The sequence below is a fragment of the Scyliorhinus torazame genome, chromosome 2 (genome assembly GCF_047496885.1).
Source record: "Scyliorhinus torazame isolate Kashiwa2021f chromosome 2, sScyTor2.1, whole genome shotgun sequence".
NCBI classification, from domain to species: Eukaryota; Metazoa; Chordata; class Chondrichthyes; order Carcharhiniformes; family Scyliorhinidae; genus Scyliorhinus; species Scyliorhinus torazame.
In genome coordinates this window covers 233,908,047-233,933,006 of record NC_092708.1, presented here as the reverse complement: position 1 = coordinate 233,933,006, position 24,960 = coordinate 233,908,047, and the positions used below count along the sequence as shown (strand labels likewise).

The following is a 24,960-nucleotide window of genomic DNA, read 5'->3' as shown; positions in this document are numbered from 1 at the left end:
CCCCACATTTTGCAAGGGGCCAATAAAGTAGATCACCTTGGGTGGCTCTGAAACTGAGAAGGTTGTTATTGAACCCAGTTAATATCCAACGACCCAAGGTTTGGCATACTATTCCATTTTATAAAACGTGTCTGTGTTGTTGCAATCGAATGCCTGTTTAGGTTCTTAATATAACTCTGTAAAACAACGTGGCTTTGTTCTTTTGCATTGGGTAAAGTCTTTTTGAAACTGGATTAGGCACATTGGCTTAGTGTTTGATTTATTCAACTGTGTCCATGAAGCACATGCCTGCCTCTCATTTAGAGATGAACAAACTGGTGTACATTTAGTGGCTTCACTCAGAATTACCACAAACCCATTGAACTCAAAGCCAAAACTGGGTCAAGCACTCGTCTTTTCTCAGGGAGGAAACTATCTGAAAGTTTGATATTCCAACAGCTAGTAACGCTAAGGTTGACTCAAGACTCGAACTGCGAGTCTCCAGCCAACCTGCTTTACCAACATTACCTTATTAGAACCTCTCATCAAACCCTACTGAATGTCTGTTTCATTATTCCCAATGCAAAGCATTGTCAAGATAGCAACCCTACTTGAAGGGTTTCCAGGCAGGAATCTGAAAATACTTTCAACAACAATGACTTGCATCCATATGCTTCCACAGGGTAGGCTGCAGACTCAAGCCCACCTTCCTGATCACCTCCTGGGTGGTTGCGGCAGTGGCAGTCAGTACTGCCAGTCTCACCAGGAAGAGACAGCTGGTGGTCCGGAGGGGTGGATGTCACTGGTGAGGCCTCTGCCCTGAGAGTGGCAGAGAACCATAAGACCATAAGACATAGAAGCAGAATTAGGCCACTCGGCCCATCGAGACTACTCCGCCATTCAATCATGGCTGATATTTTCTCATCCCCATTCTCCTGCCTTCTCCCCATAACCCCTGATCCCCTTATTAATCAAGAACCTATCTATCTCTGTCTTAAAGTCACTCAGTGATTTGGCCTCCACAGCCTTCTGTGGTAAAGAGTTCCACAGATTGACCACCTTCACTCTGAAGAAATTCCTCCTCATCTCTGTTTTAAAGGATCGTCCCTTTAGTCTGAGATGGTGTCCTCTGGTTCTAGTGAAAGCAGACAGAGATAGATCACAGCATAGTTAAGATTAGATAGAAGCAGCACGTGTAGTTTAAATTAGTTCTTACTTTAATATTGATTAATTGTTTACTAGTTCTCGTTCTGTGGAGTGTGCAAACACAATATTAATCAATCGTTATTCAATAAATCAATTTTGCTTTAAGTTAGAGATTAGTGGTTTCTTCATAATCTCACCATTAGACCATTCTGGATTATGAAGCAAAGAGTAACGATATATTACCAAAGAGTAATTGCCCACTGCCCATCAGATGCACCAGGGACAGGAGGGTGGGTGGGTGGGGGCGTGGAGTCTGAGATGCTGCGGTGATCCGGCACCTACCCTGCAGGAGTCTTCGGCATGAGTCCCATCACCTCTCCCTCTTTGGGCTGCCCGATGGCCCCTGGGCTACTCCATGGGATGGGGTGCGAACAGAGGCAACCGCTGAGGCTCCCAGCCACCTGATGCTGCCAGTTCTGGAGGTCCGCTGTGGTCTTGACCAGGGTCTGCATGTCCGCGGCCATGGAGCACAGGGAGTGGACCATCTCTGTCTGGGACTGCGTCACATCATCCATTGACTGTGCCACCACTTTCTGGGTGGTTAAGGGCGGCCTTCTCCTGGAAGTGGGGTGCAAACGGAAAATGACAATGGTAGACAGTCCGACGCATGCAGCCCAAGGCGGTGGGTAGCTGGTGGCCTCAGTGGCCAGGCCACCCAGCTATGGCAGCTGGTATGCATGTGGTGCCGGGCGGGGGTTCGGCAGCCCTCCGCTTTAGGGGGGTAAGTTTACGGGTGTGTGAGCCAGGAGTTGGTGCCAGGAGCACAGTGTTGCCTACTTACCCTGGCCGTCCTGAGGAGGCATGCAGTTTTTTTCTGCACTGCTGGGCGGTACGGACAGTGTTACCCATGGCGCTGACCACCTCTGCCATCTGCACCCAGGCACCAGGAACGGCGGCCTCCTTCCCAGGCTGGGGTACAACATCACCTGCCACTCCTCCACCACGTCCAGGGTGGTCCCCAGCTCAGCGTTGGTGGAGCTGCTCTCCTTGCTGCCATCTTGTTGACTGGGATGGTGTGTGTGGGTAGTGAAATGTGTATATGTGGCTGCACCTTGGCAGCCTCCTGAGTATCAATCGCGAAACCAGTGAATACCACACCATTTGTCATTGGATTCGATTGTTTTCCACGTGGCGCCGATGCTAGCCCCTCAACACAAATTCTGCATCGCTGTCAACACTTCGGAAATGGAGAATCCAGCCCTGGATTTTTTTTAATGCAATCCATATCATTACCTTGATGCCTCCATTCTATTATAACCTTTATTCAAGTCTGATATGTTTGCCCAGAGGTTAGTTGAATACATTGAACCTTTGTTGCTCAACTGAAAAGGAAATCAGAGCATTGGCCATCAGTGTTCTGCAACAAGTTTAGAATTACTTCGGCTTCACTAGCAGGGGTGTATTCTGTGATACTTAACACCACTCACCCTTTACTTCTTTAGTGCAATGACAACGGCTTAACATTTTTACAACAGACCTACTGGTACGTTATCTCTACACACATATATACAACTCAGTAAGACAGTCTCTCAGTTGGACGTCTTTCCTTTTAGATGGCATTCGCCATTCTGGAACCTAGCTATTCGAGACCTTGGATGTTTCCTCTTTTCCTTCAGTAGGTGGTACTTCCTGGAAGGTTACTCCAGTGTCCATTTCTATAGGCATTGGGAAGACCTCAGAAACACAATCTGAACTTGTCACTGTGTCTGGCCTCTGTTCTGAAATATCGCTGTCTACATTGTCCAAGGGAAATACGTCTTGGGAAGTTTCCACAATTTCACTTTGTGAAGCTAGTAGCCGGTCAGCATGACGTTGCCAAACTCTTTCATCATCCATCTGTACGGTATGTGATACTGGACCTGGCTTTGTTAGGATCACAGCAGGTAACCATTTCTCACTGGAGGTGTAGCTTCTGTCTATCACTCGCTCTCCTTGATTAAATACTCACTTTTTGGACTTCTATTCTCTCCTGGCAATCTGTGCTTATTGTTGTGGGTTGGCAATCTCTGAAGAATCGGGGGGTAGTAACAAATCAAACTGTGTTCGCAGTTTCCTCCTGAACAGCAGCATTGCTGGTGAACTCTGAGTTGCTGCGTGTGCAGTGTCCCGGTAAGGCATTAACAATTTATTTACTCTTCTTGCCAATGTTTCTTGGCCCTTTGATGCCTTGATGGAATGTTTCAATGATTGAACAAAATTTTCGGCCAACCCATTTGTTGTAGGATGGTGTGGAGCTGACTTTATGTGCTTCATACCGTTCCCTCTTCAGTAGTCTTTGAACTCCTTCAAAGTGATCTGAGTACCATTGTCATTTGGACCTGCTCCGGTGTCCAAAATCTTTTTTTAAAAATTATTTTTATTCAGGCATTGATAAATAAACATCAAATACGACCACAACCAAGATCAAAAATATAACCAAAACATAACAAACAGGAGATCACATCATAACTCAATGAGTAACCAAGAACTGCAGCCTGCTACCACACACCCCACCTCTCTGCCTCCACTTTTTCTTGTTAACCCTGGACCCCCCCCCCCCCCCCGCCCCCCCCCCCTCCCATCCCTGCTGACTTAACTGTGAGTGTACCAAATCTTGCAAATATTTTGTCTAGCTTCACAATGGTTTGTTCGCTTGTCATGGACTTCATGATAACGCCTTTCGGCCATTTAGTGCGTCCACCACAATCGTTAGGAACATGTGATCCGCCACTGGAGCAGCATAATAGATATGTATTCTCTATCATGGCTGTGTTGACCATTCCCATGTATGTAATGGTCGCAGTGGTGGAGAGTTTCTTAGTTTTACACAGGAATGACATTGCCCCCGCTTTCTTTTTGATTTGAGCATCTAATCCTGGCCGGCAACAATACCTGTGTGCCAGTTCCTCCAACCTCGCAACACCTGGATGTCGCTTGTGTAGTTAGTCAAGGACTTTACTGCACAGGAAGGAGGGATAATCACTTGGATTCCCCATAATAAAACTCCATTCTGAACTTTCAACTCATGTCTTTGTGTGATGTAGGGCTTGAAGTCTGGATTTTTAAGATGATCACCTGACATTGTTCCATTTTGGACCATGTCCATCACCTTCCTCATCACTGGATTGGTTCTTGTATATCTCTGCACTTGAGATGAAGGGATGAATTGAATTCTCCACCGCCCCAGCCGCATGTTCCTTGGTGACATGTTGTCACCGGAAGCGGGATTCTCCATTCCTGCTGCCGACTGATGAGATTTCCCATTGTGGCCACCACACGCCGCCGGTAAACAAACATACAGGGGTACGCTGTCGGCGGAACAGAAAATCCCACCGGTGGAGAATTCGGTCCGAAGTCACAGGTACATTGTCCGCGAGTGAAAAATGTAGGATGTTGACAAAATGTTCTTCAGCTTCTTGTTTGACGTTTAATGAAATCTTGACAAAGCATCAGTATTTGCATGTTGCTGACTTATGATATTGGATGTCGTACTCTGTGCTGACAATGTCAAAGATGTATGCACTTTTGCATTCTTCTAACCAGTGCCTTAACTGTTTAGCACATAGCAAGGTGTGTAAAGGCTTCAATAATGTTGCTAAATTCGGCATAAATTTACCATAATTGATCAATCCTAAAAATGATCTTAGTTGTGTCACATTTTGAGGACATGGCGCTTCTAAGATTGCTGCCATCTTCTTTGACTTTTCCTTTTTAACTTGGAGATTATGATTTTGTTCATGTTTCAGAGAAGCTTCAAGTTCTTCATGTGTTCCTGTTCACTCAAACCGGTGATGAGAATGTCATCTAACTAACATTGCGCCCCATTGAGCCCACTCACAATTTGATCCATGGACGCCTGAAAAGAGCAGGAGCTGATGTTATTCCAAAAGAAAGTCTTCTGTAACAAAACAGATATTTGTGCATCATGATAGTGGGTAGCGGCTGTGGTTTTGCAGCCACATTCGTTTGTAGATATGCCTGTGATAGATCAGTTTTACTCAGTTTCTGTCCTCCAGACAGTCTTCAATCAACTGCAGCGGATAGTATTCTGAGCACAATACTGGGTTAATAATTGTTTTAAAATCTCCTCATGTTCCCACAGAGCCATCATATTTCAATACAGGAACTATTGATCTTTCCCAATCACTTGTAGCAACTTACTCAATGACTGCTGTTTGGACTAGCCTTTCTCGTTCTTCCTCGACTTTTGACTTGATGGCATAAGGTACGGTTCTAGATTTGAGACATTTTGGTGTACTGTGTGGCTTGATCTTTAATTGTGCTTCAACTCCGGTCATGGAGCCTAATGTATCCTCAAATAACTTCTCATACCTCTCCAGGAGTTGTTGTAGGTTGTTCTTGGACTCCACTAGTTGATTTACTGCTCCCCATTTGAGTTTTAAGTTTTGTCAGCCATGTTGTATCAAAATTTCCACAGACAACGTGAAGAGGAAATTCCGCCATCTGTCCATTTACTTCTCCTTTCACCATAACGTATCCTTTTAATGGTACAACCTCTTCTGTGTATGCCCATAGGATCACATTTGATGGTGTTAAAGACAGATGCTTCAACTTTTTATTCTAAATTGTCTTAAATATTAATGATACAGCTGCGCCCACAACCAATTCCATCTTAATCTGATGGCCATCAAGTTTTGGAAATGTCCAGGAGCATTTCTGATCACCCACATCGACAAGGTGCCTAATTTCAGATTCTGTAGTTGCTCAGATACGTCATCTTCTGAGTGGTCTTGAACTTCGTCTACGAATTTATCCACACAACTAATCCAGATGTGTTTTTTCCTTCACATTCTTGGTGCAGGTGAAGTTTTCTGAGCCCAACGTGCCTTGGCAAATGACCCTTTTTACCACAATTCTTATTTTCTCTACTCCAGCATTCGCCAGCTGGGTGTCCAACTTGTATATCTCAATGACGTGGTTGTTCCCATGCAGCCTTGTTTCTTGTGATATCCATTTTGTGGAACCTCACGACAGCCCCTTACTGTGAACCTTCTTTCGCTGCTCACTCCATAGATATGGCAACTTCCACAGCAGCTTTGAGAGTTAAATCGCTTACAGTTAGCAGCTTCATCTGAATAGCTGCCAGTCCACAAGCCAGTCTATCGCGAAGAGTGTCATCAAGTGTTGCACCAAACTCGCAATATTTTGCTAACCTTCTTAAAGTCGTGACGAAATTATGGGCGGGATTCTCCGACCCCCGCCGGGTCGGAGAATCGCCGGGGCTGGCGTGAATCCCGCCCCTGCCGGTTGCCGAATTCTCCGGCACCAGATATTTGGCGGGGGTGGGAATCGCGCCGCGCCAGTTGGCGCCCCCCCCCCCCCGGCGATTCTCCGGCCCGCGATGGGCCGAAGTCCCACTGCTGGAATGCCTGTCCCGCCGGGGAGAATCAAACCACCTCTCTTACCAGCGGGACAAGGCGGCGCGGGCGGGCTCCGGGGTCCTGGGGGTGGGGGGGCGCGGGGCGATCTGGCCCCGGGGGGTGTCCCCACGGTGGTCTGGCCCGCGATCAGGGCCCACAGATCGGCGGGCGGGCCTGTGCCGTGGGGGCACTCTTTTCCTTCCGCCTTCGCCATGGTCTCCACTATGGCAGAGGCGGAAGAGACCTCCTCCACTGCGCATGCGCGGGGATGCCGTGAGTGGCCGCTGACACTCCCGCGCATGCCCGCCCGCCAAAGTCATTTCCGCGCCAGCTGGCGGGGCACCAAAGGCCTTTCCCGCCAGCCGGCAGGCGGAAATCAGCCCGGCGCGGGCCTAGCCCCTCAAGGTGAGGGCTCAGCCCCTCAAGATGCGGAGACTTCCCCACCTTTGGGGCGGCGCGGTGCCGGACTGATTCGCGCCGCTTTTGGCGCCGGTCGGCGGACATCACGCCGATATCGGAGAATTTCGCCCTATAAAATGCTTTCATCTTCTTCCTGATTTTGACGGTGGAACCAAACTCTTTCTGCAATTAACAACGGTCTAGGTGAGAAATGCCCTTCTAAAATCTTCATTAGTTCGATATAGGACTTAGCCCCTGGTTGTGCTGAGTGAACCACATTTTGTAGCAGCATAAAAGGTTTACACCCAACTGAACTGAGAAATGTTGCGACCTTTGGTTCTCTGGTGTTTGATTCGCTAAGAGATATTATTGGAATCTTTCCTCCTATTAGTTCCAAGTCTCACAGTTTTCATCAAATACATCCATGTGCCCGTTTTCCCGCCATTCTGAATCCCGGCTCACCCAACTTCCTCTTTTCCAATTCTTCTGGATGTATTGCACAAGCGATCCCTTTATCCACAATACAGGTTAGATTTTTTTTTCTTTTTTGCCTTTATTTTCTTTTTAAAATGTTTACAATTAAGGAGCAATTTAGCGTGGCCAATTCGCCGACCCTGCGCATCTTTGGCTTATGGGGGTGAGACCCACACAGACAGGGAGAGAATGTGCAAATTCCACACGGACAGTGACCCAGAGCCGGGATTGAACCTAGGTCCTCGGCGCCGTGAGGCAACAGTACTAATCACTGCGCCTCCGTGCCGCCCTGTGGTTTGACTTTTTCCCCGAGTAGTGGCCTGTACAGAGTCGTCAGACTTCTGAATTCGCGTTCCCACAGCCTGTTTAGGTTTACCATGTGCACGGTCTCTGCAACTCACTCTATTCCTTCAATGGCAAGCAGAGTTTCAAACTGTCATTCTTCTTTGCTCACGGTTGTAGACTTTCTTTTGTAGAAATCTTCAGCATTGGCAGCTTGCTTCATCCAACGTGTTGGATTGTCTGGTCCCGAGAATTTTCTCCGCTCGTAACGCAGTCTCCACCGATTTTGGCGCCGTTTTTTCTGTTCAGCAATTTTGTTTTCTTTGCCTCAATCCTCATCGTCGGTTTTCTCTTTTTTTATATCTTTGAATTTGCCCCAAAGAGAAAAAGTATGGAGGTGCCCACACTGTGGATTGTCACAGACACAGTGAGCGGTTTTATTAGGGATGTTGCTCATACAATCTAAGATGGAGAACTGAAGCCCGCACAAACACCCACTACAAATCACGTGACACTTCACCAGCAGGGATGTGTTCTCCGATACATCACAGTGTGCAACTGTCTTTTTTATCCAGAAAGCACATGATGTTTGGGTCAAATGATAGAGGAAAATGAGAGGTAATTTAATATTTGGATGGTAATGTTTGGGACGGGAAATACCTAATATGATGCATCATACTGGGTAACCTTTAAAATAATTTATCGAATGATGCAGTACCCCAGATGACAGATGTGATTTTCCCACTGCATTACATCTGCTGCCGATCAGGGCACGGCAGGTGCATGAGTCGAGAGGCCCAAACCAGGCTTCGTGGTGGGCGCAAAACCGCGCGAGCCACCCAACCCGTGACGTCCAGCGTAATGTGGATCACGCCCTCACTAGGCATCATCCAGATAATTATATTTAAATTAGCCTATTTGAGGTTGCAGAGCACTGGCAAGGCCTCAACCGGGCGCCGATTAGTGCTGGTCTCCACAAACGGAGACGATGCGTGATGGCCACTCCTGTGGTCTCGGAGGCCATTTGAGCCCCTGCATAGTCAGGTTCAGGGTGCAACCATACCCTGCCACCCTCCAGGCATCTGGAGAGTCCCCTTGGAACCCTGACAAGGCCAAACTTGCACTGTTGGATGCCTGGTTGGGGGTGAAGGGAGCGGTCCTGAAAGGTGACGGATCCTGAAAAGGAGGGGGGGGGGGTATTCTCACTTCACAGCATTTAATGCCCATGATCGCATGGGGTGGCATTGTATGTAGGTGGTGGGTGTGATGGACTCTCAAGCCCACTCAGAGATCGGGGCACCCTTTCAAAATAACTCCCCAATCTCTGAGGAGCTAATCTTGCCTGCCAGTTCAGCTCCCCATTGCTGAAAACAAATCTACGGGTTCGACCGGGAGAAACTCACCAAGGCCGAAAAAAACGACAAGTGTGGGTGAATCCAGGTTTGAATCTCCCCCAAAAAGTTGGCGGGAAACACCCCGCCAAATTCGTCCAAAATGCCACTTCATCATTTTTTGTGGGAACCGCACAAATAACATGTTCACATGATTCATCTGGACCCTTCCTGATGCTCAACACATATTTCTATGCAACCTTTAGTTTTGTCCCTCAACTGTCATTAATCTGTTTTGTGCAGCTCAAGAATCCAGTAAACAAACTGCAATTTTGGGCATTCAGTGCGAGCATTTTGGTAATTTTACAAGTCTCTCCATGGTCTTACCATTTTCCAGTATTATAAATGAATGCACATTCTCTAATGAAACAGCAATGTTAAAGTGCTGCCACTAAGTATATACTTTGTCTTATTTATATCACTTATATCGCAAAATAATATTATGAACAATGCAGCAGAAAGTTTGTGGTATGAAGTTGGAGGGCTATCAGTCTTCGTGTGATCTTTTAGGGCAAAGAATGTAGAAGCAAGAATCTAATCCAAACATTGCGGCGCTTAGTAATTTACATACTTGATGGAAAGTCTAACAATCCTCCTTAAACTTGTGGTTACATTTTTGTGTGGGAAACTTCTCTCAAAAATGAAAAAACTCTTTCCTCAGAATGTTTGATTCTATGAGTAATTTAAAAAAAGGAGGCAGATTTGGTGTGGCTGTTTACGAACAAAAACGAATACGGCATCAAAATTGGAAATCAGTGCACAATCCAGTTTCTGTAAAGAAAGCAGATACATAGGATGGAATCTTTGGAGCCCCTTTGGGAGATCTTCCCGCCGGAGGCCTCATGGGGCAACCCCAGGTCATCTGTCGGCAAGTCAACTCCTGGTGGCTGCTGGACCTGCCCGCAGTGGGGTGCCTTCTGCTGCTGGGCAGACCCTGGTGTTGTTCTCAATGTAAAGAAACATCCTATTTTTTTACAATATCACTGTGATATACTGGGAGACAGGCTTATGTGTATATATGTGGATGTGACTAATTTAATAAAACTGAAGACATAAGGTTTATGCTATAAAAAGGGGTTAGGTGTAAAAATAAGCTTTTGAAATGGCGATGAGCAAAATTAAGATGGGATACCAGGGAACAACATGAATGGACACTTACATTTGGAGATAAGAGAATGAGTTGAAGTTTAGCTGCTTTATTCCAAAAGGAAAATTTACAACTGGAAATGAACATAAATGAATAAAGTGAAGTACTAAATTTAGTTTAACCAAAGATAGTTGGCATAAACGCAACATAAAACATGTTTTATATTCTGGGAAACGCGACTTCCAAAGGTAGTTAAGAAAAAACATATTTAAGGAAAGTTTGAATGCTTTATGAGGAGGGAGTGACCAGGTTATATTCTGAAGAATGTACTGTGTTTCGAGAGAACTGTGAAAGAAGCAAAGTGAGCTCTGGTCCTCCTCAGAAAAGTGTTTGTCTATTCCAGAAAGCAAAGTTTTGTTACAAGCCTTGAATTTCCTTTACCAATTGAGAGAGGGAGAAGCAAGGTGAAATACCTCCCTCACAGCAATAGTGGATATCTTGCAATGTTACTCAAAGTTTTATAGATTACAAATGTGTAGGGACTGTTGCCTGAGAAAGAGTGTTTAGTTGTCAGTTTAACTAAGCAGGACTCTTTTGGGAAATGTTTGTGGGAGTCTTTTTAACTGTGCAAATGTAATCTTCTGTGTTTAAGTTTTATTTTCTTTTTGACTGATTATGACAATCAGTGAGAGTTTCAGGGGCACCAGATTTTTATGAATTTGAATTCAAATTGAACCAGCTGCCACGGTCGCTATTGAACCCTCATCCCCATAGCATTAGCTTTGGCCCCTGCATTACCAGTCCAATCAATCTCCCCAGTGAAGGATAAGTAAAGTTCTGGTCCAGGCAGATGGCTAAGTTGATTAAACTTCCGTCTGCTATATTTATTTGTGAATTAATTATTTCTGCATTTGAATGGATAAAGGAACAGTTTATAAACTTGTTCAGGTATTATGAACAAATTTAAAGGTTATGGTTGGATTTCTCCGGTTGTTCATTGGCGGCGGGATTCTCTGTTCCCATCAGCAGTACACCCCTACCTATGGGTTTCCCAGTGGCATGGGGTGGCTTCAATGGGAATTCCGATTGACAGTGGCAGGAGCAGAGAATCCCACCCCCAATGTACAGCACCATCTTCCCACTGTGTTGTGAAGAGACGCGCTTGCTCTAAACAAACTTTTTCACTCTATGATTGTCACAGGTTGTCTGTGTCACAGGATTTTAGTTTTGCATGTCTTTATACCTCAGCTACCTTCCAAAACATTACAATCGGAGAGACTTTGCATTTATATGCACATCTTCACATCTTCAGTAATTCCCAAAATGCATCACACCAATGAATTACTTCTGAAGTGCAGTCACTGTTATCACATCGGCAATCACGGCAGTAAATGTGTGCACAGTAAGATCCCAAAAGCAGCAAATTTGGTGCATGATCATGTTCAACTGTATTTGATGGTGCTAGTAAGGGACTCAAGGGTCCAGCTTAGCTCAGTGGGCTTGACAGCTTGTTTCTGATGCAGAACAAGGCCAGCAACACAAGTTCAATTCCCATAATGGCTGAGGTTATTCACAAAGGCCTGCCTTCTCAACCTTTCCCCTTGCCTGAGGTGTGGCAATCTCAGGCTAAATCGCCACTGTAGTGATATCATGGTTGTGTTGCAATTCACCAACTGACCACTAGGAGTCCCATTAGTATATAAGTGAATGTAAGAGTGAGGTGACCTCAGACTGACTAGGGAGAGAGGTTGCTTGTGCATGTTCATACTGTTATTCAGCTGCTGTATATATTTGACCCACAGTTAATGTTAATAAATTGTTTATAGCTTTAGCTACAAGTGTTCTTGTAATATACATCAGGTCATCTGGCAAGAACATTACAACCACCAGTCAGCTCTCCCCCTCAAAGTGGAAAACAGACTATGATCATCTGGGATTATGGCGATTTTACCTTAAATGACTGAACAATGGCCAACACACTAGCAGAATTCTCTGTTCCATTACCAATATCGCACCAGAGAACCTTTTACCTCGACATCCCATCTGAATGTCATCATTTTGCAATATTGATGGACTGTCGCATTGTTCAATGAAGTGTAATAAATTGTCAACAATGGGCCTTTGTGGCATTGAACATTCCAATGATTTCACTGGTGTAGCATTGGATTTGTGGCTGAACTCAGGGGTTTTTGGTTTTTCAACATAATCACACAGGGGGGATGGTCATTTCCTGTTGTTGACCCTTCACCAACCTGTAAAATACCCATTCTTATCGGGTTGTCTGTCAGGAAGAAAAACTGGGCCTCAGTCAATGGCTATGTAAGCCATTTTTTCCTGATTACTTCTCTTAAATGCCTCTCTCGCTCTCTCTCTCGCTGCAATAAATCAGATTTTTTTTCCACATTGAGCTAGAATTTCCCGCATCCTTAACATTTTATACTTTAAATGGTGATGGAATACCATCTGATGAGATCTTTGGCGAATTGGACTTTCAACTCAAGGAATTCAATGGTGGAGGTGATGTAGATTGGTGCCAGAGTTCACACTCTTGTTTGTGGGTGCAGACAAACTCAGATGTATCACTCTGTGTCTGCAAATCAGAACATTCCTGCTGGGGCTAGTAACTGTCCCTAAGCTTAAAAATTAGCAAGTAGTTGTCTCTGAGACGATCTCTTTACTAATTAAACTATTCAAGCAAATATTTATCCTGCTGCCTTCTGTTAAACAGCAGAAATGCTATTATTTGGCCCAATCATGTGGCAAAACAACAATAATATTGGTCTGAATACAAGCATTAATTCAAACTGATTCAGTCATGAATGGCAAATCAACTCTGTGAGTAAAGGCCCAGTAATTCTTCTTGCCCAATCAGCCTCTGATATTGTCGCTAACGTTACCCGTTAAACAGAAAACTTTCACAAAATCAAACAAAACCCCCATGCCATTGCACTTCTTTATTTGAAATTCTAAATTGCAAAGGAAGCACGATGTGGAAGCTGGCTGCGGTCAAGATTCTGTACATTTTCCTGTTCCTTCCCTCAGGCTAGAAGCAGCTAAACGATAATGAGGAAATCACCTGCATTGCACAGGGAGGAAGCGACCTTTCCATATTTCATCATTTATATAGCTTTGTGAACAGCAGCAGTTAAGAGGTCTCTAAACATACAAGAAAAAGGTAACTGCTTCTTCTCTTTAGGCAGAACGCGGCCAACGAATTCATCGCAATGCAGCTCTTTGCCGGCCAGCAGCCACACAGTGATGCAGTTAAACCGAGAATAGCAGATGCCTGCACAGCGAAATGTTCAACTGATATCTTAAAAATAGCAAAGTATAGCTTAAGCGGTTCAAAACCATGATCAGAAACCGACGGCGAGACAAATACCTCCGAATGACTCCATAAAATATTAGTGTGCCATGGGGAGCAATTCAACTACGTTTTCATTGCTGACAGATGACAAAGGTTTAGAAGAATTTGCACTTGACGTAATCACTTGCAATGTTAGAGAGCTTGGATGCAGCCAATTGCTGTTAAATAACACTATTCATGCATTTATAATTTGTACCTTTTCAATTCAGTGCCTTTAATCATTTGATCACGTACAACTTTTCCATTCATTTCAAACCAGTTTTTAACCTGCTTTACTAGTCTGTGAATTATTTTCTTCCCCCGACCTATTTAATTGTTAAGATTTTGATTTAATTTCACCAGCCCTGTAAATATCAGAAAGGCACACCTGGTATGTAGTTAGGTGAATGCGTTTGCTGTTGATCTCATGAGTTGGTGAATGTTCCAGAGAAAACACAGAGATCTGCTGATAAGTGAGTCACCTGCAGAACTTTCACATGTGCCACAATGGGCAATGGACCTGAACCAAAGTACAAAGTTAGCAGTGTTGGCTCGAACAATGGCACAGATGGAGGTTTTATTTTTATCGGCCAAGTAATTTTAAGAGAAAATGCATTCAGAGATGTTTCTGGAGATTACTATTGTCTAACGAGCATTCTGTTTCCTTCTTATTTCTGTTAATTTTCAGTGTCACATTGTCATCAATCGACATATTTTGGAAAGGAAGAAGTGATTGTGAGAAAGGCAGCCATTTGGAATGGGTGAAAGTTGGGGGGTAAAGGGATCACGAAGGGGGCCAGGTATGTCATGACAACATTCTTTGTGCTTGTGAGGAGAGATGGGATTATATTTAATACTTTAATGTCTACTGTGTTATTCTGTGAATTACAGTACAGCAACATTTACAATGAATTTTCATTTAACCCACACAGCTAAATTAAGCTTTACAAGCTGCTTTGAGCCAGACAGCAGCTCAACCAACCCATTTAACGGGTTTTGATTCCTATCCATTAATAGTAGCTTCTGTTAAATTTTGAGGGGTTACAGTCAGTGCAGACTGTAGGAAATTGTTACTGGCTTATGTTTACACTTGATTGTAATGATGCACTTTCAGAGACAGCATTAGTAAAGGAAAAGGGATTTATTTACAGTGATCTTCAAAAGCAGCTGCATGTTTGCTACTAGCTCTAAAATACCTTCTGCCCCTGTGGTGATTGCCTGTTCTGAGTCCTGATTGGTCACCCTGACCGAGTGACCCTTACTCTGCTGTGTTTCCCTTGAAGGGACAGTCACCATATTGAGTTAGAGCTGAGGGGGTGCTTATCTGACAGTATGCAGTGGGCTGGATTTCTTTCTCCAGTGTCGGTCTTCACAGTGGAAGACACAAATAACATGCCAGTGACTGATAGAAATGAGGCTGTGACAGGTGAGGACCTTGCGATGATTGTTATCACTAAGGAGGTAGTGATGGGCAAGCTAATGGGGCTAAAGGTAGACAAGTCTCCTAGCCCTGATGGAATGCATCCCAGAGTGCTAAAAGAGATGGCTAGGGAAATTGCAAATGCACTTGTGATAATTTACAAAAATTCACTAGACTCTGGGGTGCTCCCAGCGGATTGGAAATGAGCAAATGTGACACCACTGTTTAAAAAAGGAGGTAGGCAGAAAGCAGGTAATTATAGGCCAGTGAGCTTAACTTCGGTAGTAGGGAAGATCCTGGAATCTATCATCAAGGAAGAAATAGCGAGGCATCTGGATGAAAATTTTCCCATTGGGCAGACGCAGATGGGTTCATAAAGGGCAGGTCGTGCCTAACTAATTTAGTGGAATTTTTTGAGGACATTACCAGTGCGGTAGATAACAGGGAGCCAATGGATGTGGTATATCTGGATTTCCAGAAAGCCTTTGACAAGGTGCCACACAAAAGGTTGCTGCATAAGATAAAGATGCATGGCATTAAGGGGAAAGTAGTAGCATGGATAGAGGATTGGTTAATTAATAGAAAGCAAAGAGTGGGGATTAATGGGTGTTTCTCTGGGTGGCAATCAGTAGCTAGTGGTGTCCCTCGGGGATCAGTGTTGGGCCCACAACTGTTCACAATTTACATAGATGATTTGGAGTTGGGGACCAAGGGCAATGTGTCCAAGTTTGCAGACGACACTAAGATAAGTGGTAAAGCAAAAAGTGCAGAGGATACTGGAAGTCTGCAGAGGGATTTGGACAGGCTAAGTGAATGGGCTAGGGTCTGGCAGATGGAATACAATGTTGACAAATGTGAGGTTATCCATTTTGGTAGGAATAACAGCAAAAGGGATTATTATTTAAATGATAAAATATTAAAACATGCTGCTGTGCAGAGAGACCTGGGTGTGCTAGTGCATGAGTCACAAAAAGTTGATTTACAGGTGCAACAGGTGATTAAGAAGACAAATGGAATTTTGTCCTTCATGGAATTAAAGACTAGGGAGGTTATGCTGCAATTGTATAAGGTGTTAGTGAGGCCAGGCCTGGAGTATTGTGTTCAGTTTTGGTCTCCTTACCTGAGAAAGGACGTACTGGTGCTGGATGGTGTGCAGAGGAGATTCAGTAGGTTAATCCCAGAGCTGAAGGGGTTGAATTACGAGGAGAGGTTGAGTAGACTGGGACTGTACTCATTGGAATTTAGAAGGATGAGGGGGGATCTCATAGAAACATATAAAATTATCAAGGGAATAGATAGGTAGGTGTGACACTATAGGAAATGTACAGATGACAAAAGGTTAATGTCATATTATAATTAACCACTAGATGGAGCTAGATGCAGGACTATATAAAGCACTGACTCACAGATCACTGGGAGTGAGCTGGGGAGGAGAGCTAGTGAGAGCAGTGATAGAGAGTTCAGTACAGTATTAGATAGTGTTGAGACTAGTGTAGTTGAGTACAGATTGTAGATTAGATTATTATTTACTTTAGGAGTAAGTGGTCGAGCTTAGTTTAAGTAGTGTAAATAAAAGTTAGCTTTGTTTATGAACTTAGCTTCTGTGGTCTTTGTGAACATTACAACATTCATCCTGAGAACAAGAATCACAAAGAACACCACAGTGGGGTTCCCAGGTATCTGCTGTTCTTGTCCTTCTAGATGGTAGCGGTCGTGGGTTTGGAAGATGCTGTCTAAGGAACCTTGGTAACTTACTGCAGTGAATCTTGTAGATCAGTCATTTTCAAACCCAGGGTTGCGACCCGCAGGTGGGTCGTTGCCGGGTGTCGGTAGGGTCACGAGGCCAACCGTTGCGGCCTTCATGATCACGGGCCCACGCATCGCGGCGTTCCTGATCGCAGGTCATGCGCCGCCATGAATGCGAGAAGTAGTGCACAAGGCGCGACCGGCTTTTAAAGGTGCTGGCCCCGACTTTCTTTCAGAATGCCGGTGGTTCCACGCAAACAAGCCCCCTCAGAAGTGCGCAAGACCAGAGCCCAGCTGCACAGAAAGCCTCCTCCTGACATCAGCGCACTGACCCAGAAGCAGATTTTTAAAAAAAATTGCTGGAGTCTTCCTGTCTTGAGCAGCAGCAGAGAGCAGGTCACGCGCCCCATACACTGACATCACGTGTTCTGGGCACGAGAACAATTCCTCCATTTTACAGCTGACAGAAGTGCTGGCGTGGGCTCCAGGGCCTCTGGTGAACAACCCATGCAGAAGCTTAAAACAGGACAACGCAGCATAAAGAGGATTACTTGAGGTATGGGTTTATTAATTGTGCCACTGTAATCAGTATTCAAAGTTCTTGTATGTTATATGCAGGGAAGTACTGGCAAATGATTACGGGCTAAAACGCTTAATATTTCAAACACATTTTAAGACTAACCATGTCAAGTCCGAGGACAAACCTCTTGATTTTTTAAAACGAATGCAGTGAGATCTTAAATCATCAGCTGAAGTCCTCAGCAGAAATGTAAGATTGAATGACAAAGCAAGTGAGATTGTGAGGACCAAGCAGGCTCACCTGTCACATTAAAGGTAAGTGAAAATGGTGGGTCGTGAAGGTCAGGCAGCATGGATCACGAAGGTCAGTCGGCATGGGTCGCGAAGGTCGGCTGGCGTGGGTCGCGAAGGGTGTATGGTTGGTAAAAATGGGTCCCGGGCAAAAAAGTTTGAAAAACACTGTTGTATATGGTACTCACGGCTGCCACGTTTCGTCGGTGGTGGAGGGTTTGAATGTTGTGGAAGGCGGAATGATCAAGCAAGGTGCCACACAAAAGGTTGCTTCATAAGATAAAGATGCATGGCATTAAGGGGAAAGTAGTAGCATGGATAGAGGATTGGTTAATTAATAGAAAGCAAAGAGTGGGGATTAATGGGTGTTTCTCTGGTTGGCAATCAGTAGCTAGTGGTGTCCCTCAGGGATCAGTATTGGGCCCACAACTGTTCACAATTTACATAGATGATTTGGAGTTGGGGACCAAGGGCAATGTGTCCAAGTTTGCAGACGACACTAAGATAAGTGGTAAAGCAAAAAGTGCAGAGGATACTGGAAGTCTGCAGAGGGATTTGGATAGGCTAAGTGAATGGGCTAGGGTCTGGCAGATGGAATACAATGTTGACAAATGTGAGGTTATCCATTTTGGTAGGAATAACAGCAAAAGGGATTATTATTTAAATGATAAAATATTAAAACATGCTGCTGTGCAGAGAGACCTGGGTGTGCTAGTGCATGAGTCACAAAAAGTTGATTTACAGGTGCAACAGGTGATTAAGAAGGCAAATGGAATTTTGTCCTTCATTGCTAGAGGGATTGAGTTTAAGACTAGGGAGGTTACGCTGCAATTGTATAAGGTGATAGTGAGGCCACACCTGGAGTATTGTGTTCAGTTTTGGTCTCCTTACTTGAGAAAGGACGTACTGGCACTGGAGGGTGTGCAGAGGAGATTCACTAGGTTAATCCTAGAGCTGAAGGGGTTGAATTAAGAGGAGAGGTTGAGTAGACTGGGACTGTACTCATTGGAATTTAGAAGGATGAAGGGGGATCTTATAGAAACGTATAAGATTATGAAGGGAATAGATAGGATAGATGCGGGCAGGTTGTTTCCACTGGCGGGTGAAAGCAGAACTAGGGGGCATAGCCTCAAAATAAGGGGAAGTAGATTTAGGACTGAGTTTAGGAGTTTAGGAGGAACTTATTCACCCAAAGGGTTGTGAATCTATGGAATTCCTTGCCCAGTGAAGCAGTAGAGGCTCCTTCATTAAATGTTTTAAGATAAAGATAGATAGTTTTCTGAAGAATAAAGGGATTAAGGTTATGGTGTTCGGGCCAGAAAGTGGAGCTGAGTCCACAAAAGATCAGCCATGATCTCATTGAATGGTGGAGCAGGCTCGAGGGGCCAGATGGCCTACTCCTGCTTCTAGTTCTTATGTTCTTATGTCTGCATATAACCAGCAAACTATTGGTATACTGCTGCGAGTGACGTTCCTTTCACTGATTTCTGACAGATATTGCCCTGTGTACGATGTCTGTTAGTTATTTCCAGAAAGTGACCTCCTTTATTGTAAAGGATACAGTGTCACACACCCTGTCAAGTGGTCACAAGGATGTTATTAATAATATATAATGAAAACAGAAAATGCTGGATAAACTCAGCAGGTTTGGCAGCATCTGTGGAGAGAGAAACAGAGTTAATGTTTCAAGGCCATATGACCCTTCTGCAGTTCTGTATGGACTGGGCGGAATGGTATCACAGTGGTTAACACTGCTGCCACATAGCACCAGGGACCTGGGTTCAATTCCGGCCTCAAGTGACTGTCAGTGTGGAGTTTGCACTTCCTCCATGTCTGCATGGGTTTTCTCCGGGTGCTCCGGTTTCCTCCCTCAGTCCAAAGAAGTGCAGATTAGGTGGATTGGCCATGATAAATTATCCCTTGGTGTCCAGCACTTGTCCATAGTATTGAATGTTATGACATTTGAAGTACTCATCCGAATACATTTTAAAGATTGTGAGGTTTCCGTTCTCTACTACCCTCCCAGGCAGTGCATTCCAGACTCCCACTTGGGTGAAAAAGGTTTTCCTCAAATCCCCTCTAAACCCGTGCCTCTCATCTTAAAATTATGTCCCCTCATTATTGACTCTTCAACTAGGGGAACAGCTGCTTCATATTCACCCTGTCCATACCTCTCCGAATCCTGTATACGTCAATCAGTTCCCACCTCAGCCTTCCCTTCTCTAAAAAAAACAACCCGAGCCTATCCATAGTTCAAATACATCCCAGGCAACATCCTGGTGAATCTCCTCTGAATCCACTCCAATGCAATCACATCCTTCCTATAGTGAGATGACCAGAACTGCACACATTTCTCCAGCTGTGGCCTAACCAAGGTTTTGTTCAGCTCCAACCTCCCTGAGATCCCCTCTCATTCTTCTAAACTCCAGCGAGTATAAGCCCAAACTGTTCAATCTCTCCTCATACATCACCGCTTTCATTCCATGGAATCAGCCTGGTGAACCTCCTCTGAACTGCCTCCAATGCAACTCACCACCACCTGCTCCAAGGCGATTAAGGATAGACAATTAATGCCGGCCTAGGCATTAACGTTCACATCCCAATTAGCACTGCTGCCTCATGGCACCGAGGACCCGGGTTTGATCCCGGCCCCGGGTCACTGTCCGTGTGGAGTTTGCACATTCTCCCCGTGTCTGTGTGGGTTTCACCCCCAAAACCAAAGATGTGCAGGCTAGGTAGATTGGCCACTCTAAAATGCCCCTTAATTGGAAAAAAAAGAATTGGGTACTCTAAATTTAAAAAAACATTCACATCCCAAGAATACATTTTTAAAATTACAATACAAAAAATTGCTGTTTGTTCTTGTTCTAAAAACAGAAATAGAGTATGATATTGTGGATTCCTTTCACCTTCAGCCAAGCACCTTTAGCCATGTTTAACATGGCTTTAAACTAAATAGTGGGGGGGAGGGTTCAGTTGTATGGAGAATTAGAAAATCAAAGTTAAAGGAGAGGGTAGAAGTGCAGGTTAATGATGAGGACTTTCAACTAGTTAAAGGAGCCGAGGGCTCAGGAGAAGTTAGTAAAGTTTCCAGACCATGTAATAGAACAGAGAGGATAGAATGTGGCAGGAATCTAACGTCAGGCAGGGCAAAAAAGGTGACAAGTTTGAGAAGGGAGGTGGCCAATGAAGGATTGAGGTTGCTGTACCTAAATGCGCGCAGTATACAGAACAAGGTAAATGTTGCACACACTGAAATTGGCCGGTACGATGTTGTGGGCATCACAGAGATGTGGCTGCAAGGGAGTCAGGGCTGGGATGTAAACATCCAAGGATATGTGTCCTATTGAAAAGACAGGCAGATGGGCAAAGGGGGCGGGGTTGCATTGTTAGTGAGGAATGAAGTTAAATCGATATCAAGGAGCGATATAGAATCAGAAGACATAGAATCTCTGTAGGTATAGTTGAGGAATCGCAAAGGTAAAAACACCCGGATGGGAGTTATGTACAGACGCTTAGCATTAGCCAAGAGGTGGGGCAGAAAATAAGTCAGGAGATAGAAAAGGCATATAAGAAAGGCAATATTACAATAATCATGGGGGACTTCAATATGCAGGTGGACTGGGAAAATCAGGTTGGTAGTGGATCCCAAGAAAAGGAATTTGTGGAATGTCTAAGAGATAGATTTTTGGAGCAGCTTGTGACAGAGCCTACTAGGAAACAGGCAATTCTGGATTTGGTGATGTGAGGCTGGCTTGATTAGGGAATTTAAGGTGAAGGAACCCTTAGGGAACAGTGACCACAATATGATAGAATTTACCCTGTAATTTGAAAGGGAGAGGCTGCAATCAGATGTAATGGTATTACAATTAAATAAGGGTAACTACAAAGACATGAGGGAGGAGCTGGCCAGAGTTGATTGGAAACGGAGGCTAACAGGGAAGACAGTGGAACAGCAATGGCAGGTTTTTGGGGGGTTATTCAGGAGGCACAACAAAAATTCATCCCAAGGAGGAGGAAACATGCTAAGGGGAGGATGAGGCATCCATGGCTGACGAGGGAAGTCAAGGACAGCATAAAGGATAAAGAAAACACATACAAAGTGGCAAGGATTAGTGGGAAGCCAGAGGATTGGGAAGCCTTTAAAAGTGAGAAGAGGACAATTAAAAAAGCAATAAGGGGGGAGAAGATGAAGTATGAGTGTGAGCTAGCTAGTGATATAAAAGAAGATAGGAAGAGTTTTTTTCAATACATAAAAGGTAAGAGAGAGGCAAAAAGTGGCAGATGGAACACAATGTGGATAAGTGTGAGGTTATGCACTTTGGAAGGAAGAATAATGGAGGCATAGACTATTTTCTAAATGGGGAAATGCTTCGGAAATCAGAAGCACAAAGGGACTTGGGAGTCCTTGTTCAAGATTCTCTTAAGGTTTATGTACAGGTTCAGTCAGCAGTCAGGAAAGCAAATGCAATGTTAGCATTCATGTCAAAAGGGGTAGAATACAAGATCAGGGATGTACTTCTGAGTTATATAAGGCTCTGGTAGTACCCCATTTGGAGTATTATGAGCAGTTTTGGACCCTGTATCGAAGGAAGGATGTGCTGGCCTTGGAAAAGTCCAGTGGAGGTTCACAAGAACAATCCCTGGAATGAAGAGCTTGTCATATAAGGAACGGTTGAGGACTCTGCATCTGTACTCGTTGAAGTTTAGAAGGATGAGGGGGGATCTTATTGAAACTTACAGGACACTGCGAGGCCTGGATAGAGTGGACGTGTAGAGGATGTTTCCACTTGTAGGAAAAACTAGAACCAGAGGACACAATCTCAGACTAAAGGGACGATCCTTCAAAACAGAGCTGAGGAGGAATTTCTTCAGGCAGAGGGTGGTGAATCTGTGGAACTCTTTGCTGCAGAAGGCTGAGGAGGCCAAATCACTGAGTGTCTTTAAGACAGAGATAGATAGATTCTTGATTAATAAGGGGATCAGGCGTTATGAGCTCACAGGGGATGAGAAAAATATCAGCCATGATTGAATGGCGGAGCAGACCCAATGGGCCAAGTGGCCTAATTCTGCTCCTATGTCTTATAGTCTTATGGTCTTAACATGAAAGCAGTTCAGAAATTGGCTTCACTTAGAGCAGCATCTTTTGGTTAGTGTGCTGGAAAGCTTTAACTGATGTGGTAAGGACGATGTTCACTCCCAAAGTTGCCTGTACAATTGTCTCTGCTCAGCACTGCAGACATGAAAGAAAGTAAATGGAAAACCTTAATATTTAATAAACTAGCTCTGAGTGAAAGCTGCTGCTTGAATCATAAATGGCTGACTGAAAACAGGCCGTCATTAGCAAAAACACAGTCAACTTCACATTATCTCAAATGTTAATGTGCATTTAAGTCTGAAGATATAAATTGTACAGAAACAAAGTGATGGAACGCAGCTGAAAAATGGCTGTGTTTGGAAAATACAAGATATGAACTGCGTCAGTTGCCGATTCTCTGCAAACGATCCATTTGAAGATTCTGACTTTGATGATTTATTTCACTCACGTGGAACTACATGCCACATTGCATCACTCTGATATAGAACAGAACCTCGGCATTTATTGCATAGTAATGTTGGAAGGTTTCAGTTGACTGATTTTGCAGTTGATGACTGTTTAAACATTTTCTCAATAATTTCCTGAGTTTTCAGAGTAAATGAACGGCGCGTATTCAAAAGATTTATCGGGAAACTACAGGAGATCGCCATTTCCATTATTTCCTGCAACTATTTTACACAACCTATCATTGTATATTATTTCTATTTTCTAATATATGGAATGGAAGTTGACCATTTAACCCCACAAGTCTTTTTCATACAAAAGCAGCTTCCCAATAAAATCAGCAGCAGTGAATCAGAGGTATGATGTATAAGGTATATTTGGAGCAATGTGTGTCACTCAGGAAGTACAGCGACATACATGGCTTTTAATTGATTACCAACAAATGTTTCTAGGCTTTACACATGGTGAGTCAAACATTTGGAGATCAGCCTTTTTATATATTGAGGTTACCAGGATCACTGATTTATGACATTAAATTATGTCAATGCCCATTTTTATTTTTTAGTATTTTCCTCCCAGGTGTATCTGCCTGGTGTGTCATTTTTGAATATATTCCTGGTCTCTCTTTGTTTATCCCACACTTCTGTCCGTCTCTCCGTGATCTCCCATGTTGCTTCCCAATTTGTCTTTTTCTTTCACCTAATTCCTCTCTGTTCTTTTCTGACCTTTCTATCTGCCTTCCTAGTTTGACTTTCCCCGTTCTGATCTTGACCACCCCTCTCCCCTCTCCTTTCTGCCCCTTTATCTGCCTGCAAGTGGTGGCTGTTGTAACAGGCACAGACCCTGTTGAATAGGGACAATTAGTTATCCCATTGATCTTAGGGGTAGGGCAATTGTTAACCTTTTCTGTTGTATAAATAGAGCCGGCCAGTTAGGTGCCAGCAAGAGAGAAGACCTGTCGCAAACTACTGGTGCTGTGTAAATATTAGTGTCAATAAAGTTAAGTTTTTGTTTGACTCACAAACTCGTGTTGGACTCTTCGTGGCACTCACAAAAATGGCCAAATTCATGAGCAGACTTGTGGACCTGGCCATGATACAACATTTGTTTGTCAATGTCTTAGTTTCCATTGCAGTACAAGCTATATTCACCCAAAATCAAAGTGCTGACATTAGTCGCCTCTGGATATGAGTATGCAAATGGGCTCCCAGGGTGTCACAACCCTCTCTGAAGAAGAGTCATATGTACTCGAAACGTTAACTCTGTTTCTCTTTCCACAGATGCTGGGACTGTTCTCCTTGGAGAGAAGAAGGCAAAGAAGAGATTTGATAGAGAGATTCAAAACCATGTGCGTGCTGGACAGAGTAGATAGGGAGGAACTGTTACTACTCGTAAAACGATCAAGAACAAGAGGGCACCGATTAAAAGTGATTTTCAAAAGAAGCAAGTGTGATGTGAGAAAAAACCTTTCCACATAATGGGCGATTCGGGCTGGAATGCACTACCTGGAAGAGTGGTGGAGGCAGGTTCAATCGAGGCACTCAAGAGGGCATTGGATGATTACTTGAATTGAAACCATGTGCTGGGGTATGGGCAAAAGACAGGGGAATGGTAATAAGCCGGTGCAGCCACAATGTGCCAAATGGCCTCCTTCGGGCACCATAACAGTTCTGGGATTATTGTACCTTTGTTAATGATACTTTATTGTGAATTAACTTTGTGTGGTAGTCACCACTAGCAGTATTATATGTATTACGGTAAGACACATATAGTAGAGGTACATGGGTAAATCCCTGCCTGCTGGCTCCGCCCAGTAGGCGGCGTATAAATGTGTGTGCTCGCCGGTGCTGCAGCCATCCTGGTTCCAGCTACAGGAAGCACAACATCTTTGCCCAATAAAGCCTCGATTATTCCACTA

The 24,960-nt window shown here is 44.2% G+C and overlaps 1 long non-coding RNA gene across 1 annotated transcript; it reads left to right on the top strand.

Annotated features, from left to right (window-relative positions):
- LOC140407857 (uncharacterized) lies at positions 1-24,960 on the top strand. Its single transcript, XR_011939844.1, has 5 exons — positions 1-98; positions 5,267-5,389; positions 13,221-13,353; positions 14,213-14,324; positions 24,323-24,960. It is a non-coding gene; the product is annotated as an uncharacterized lncRNA (long non-coding RNA).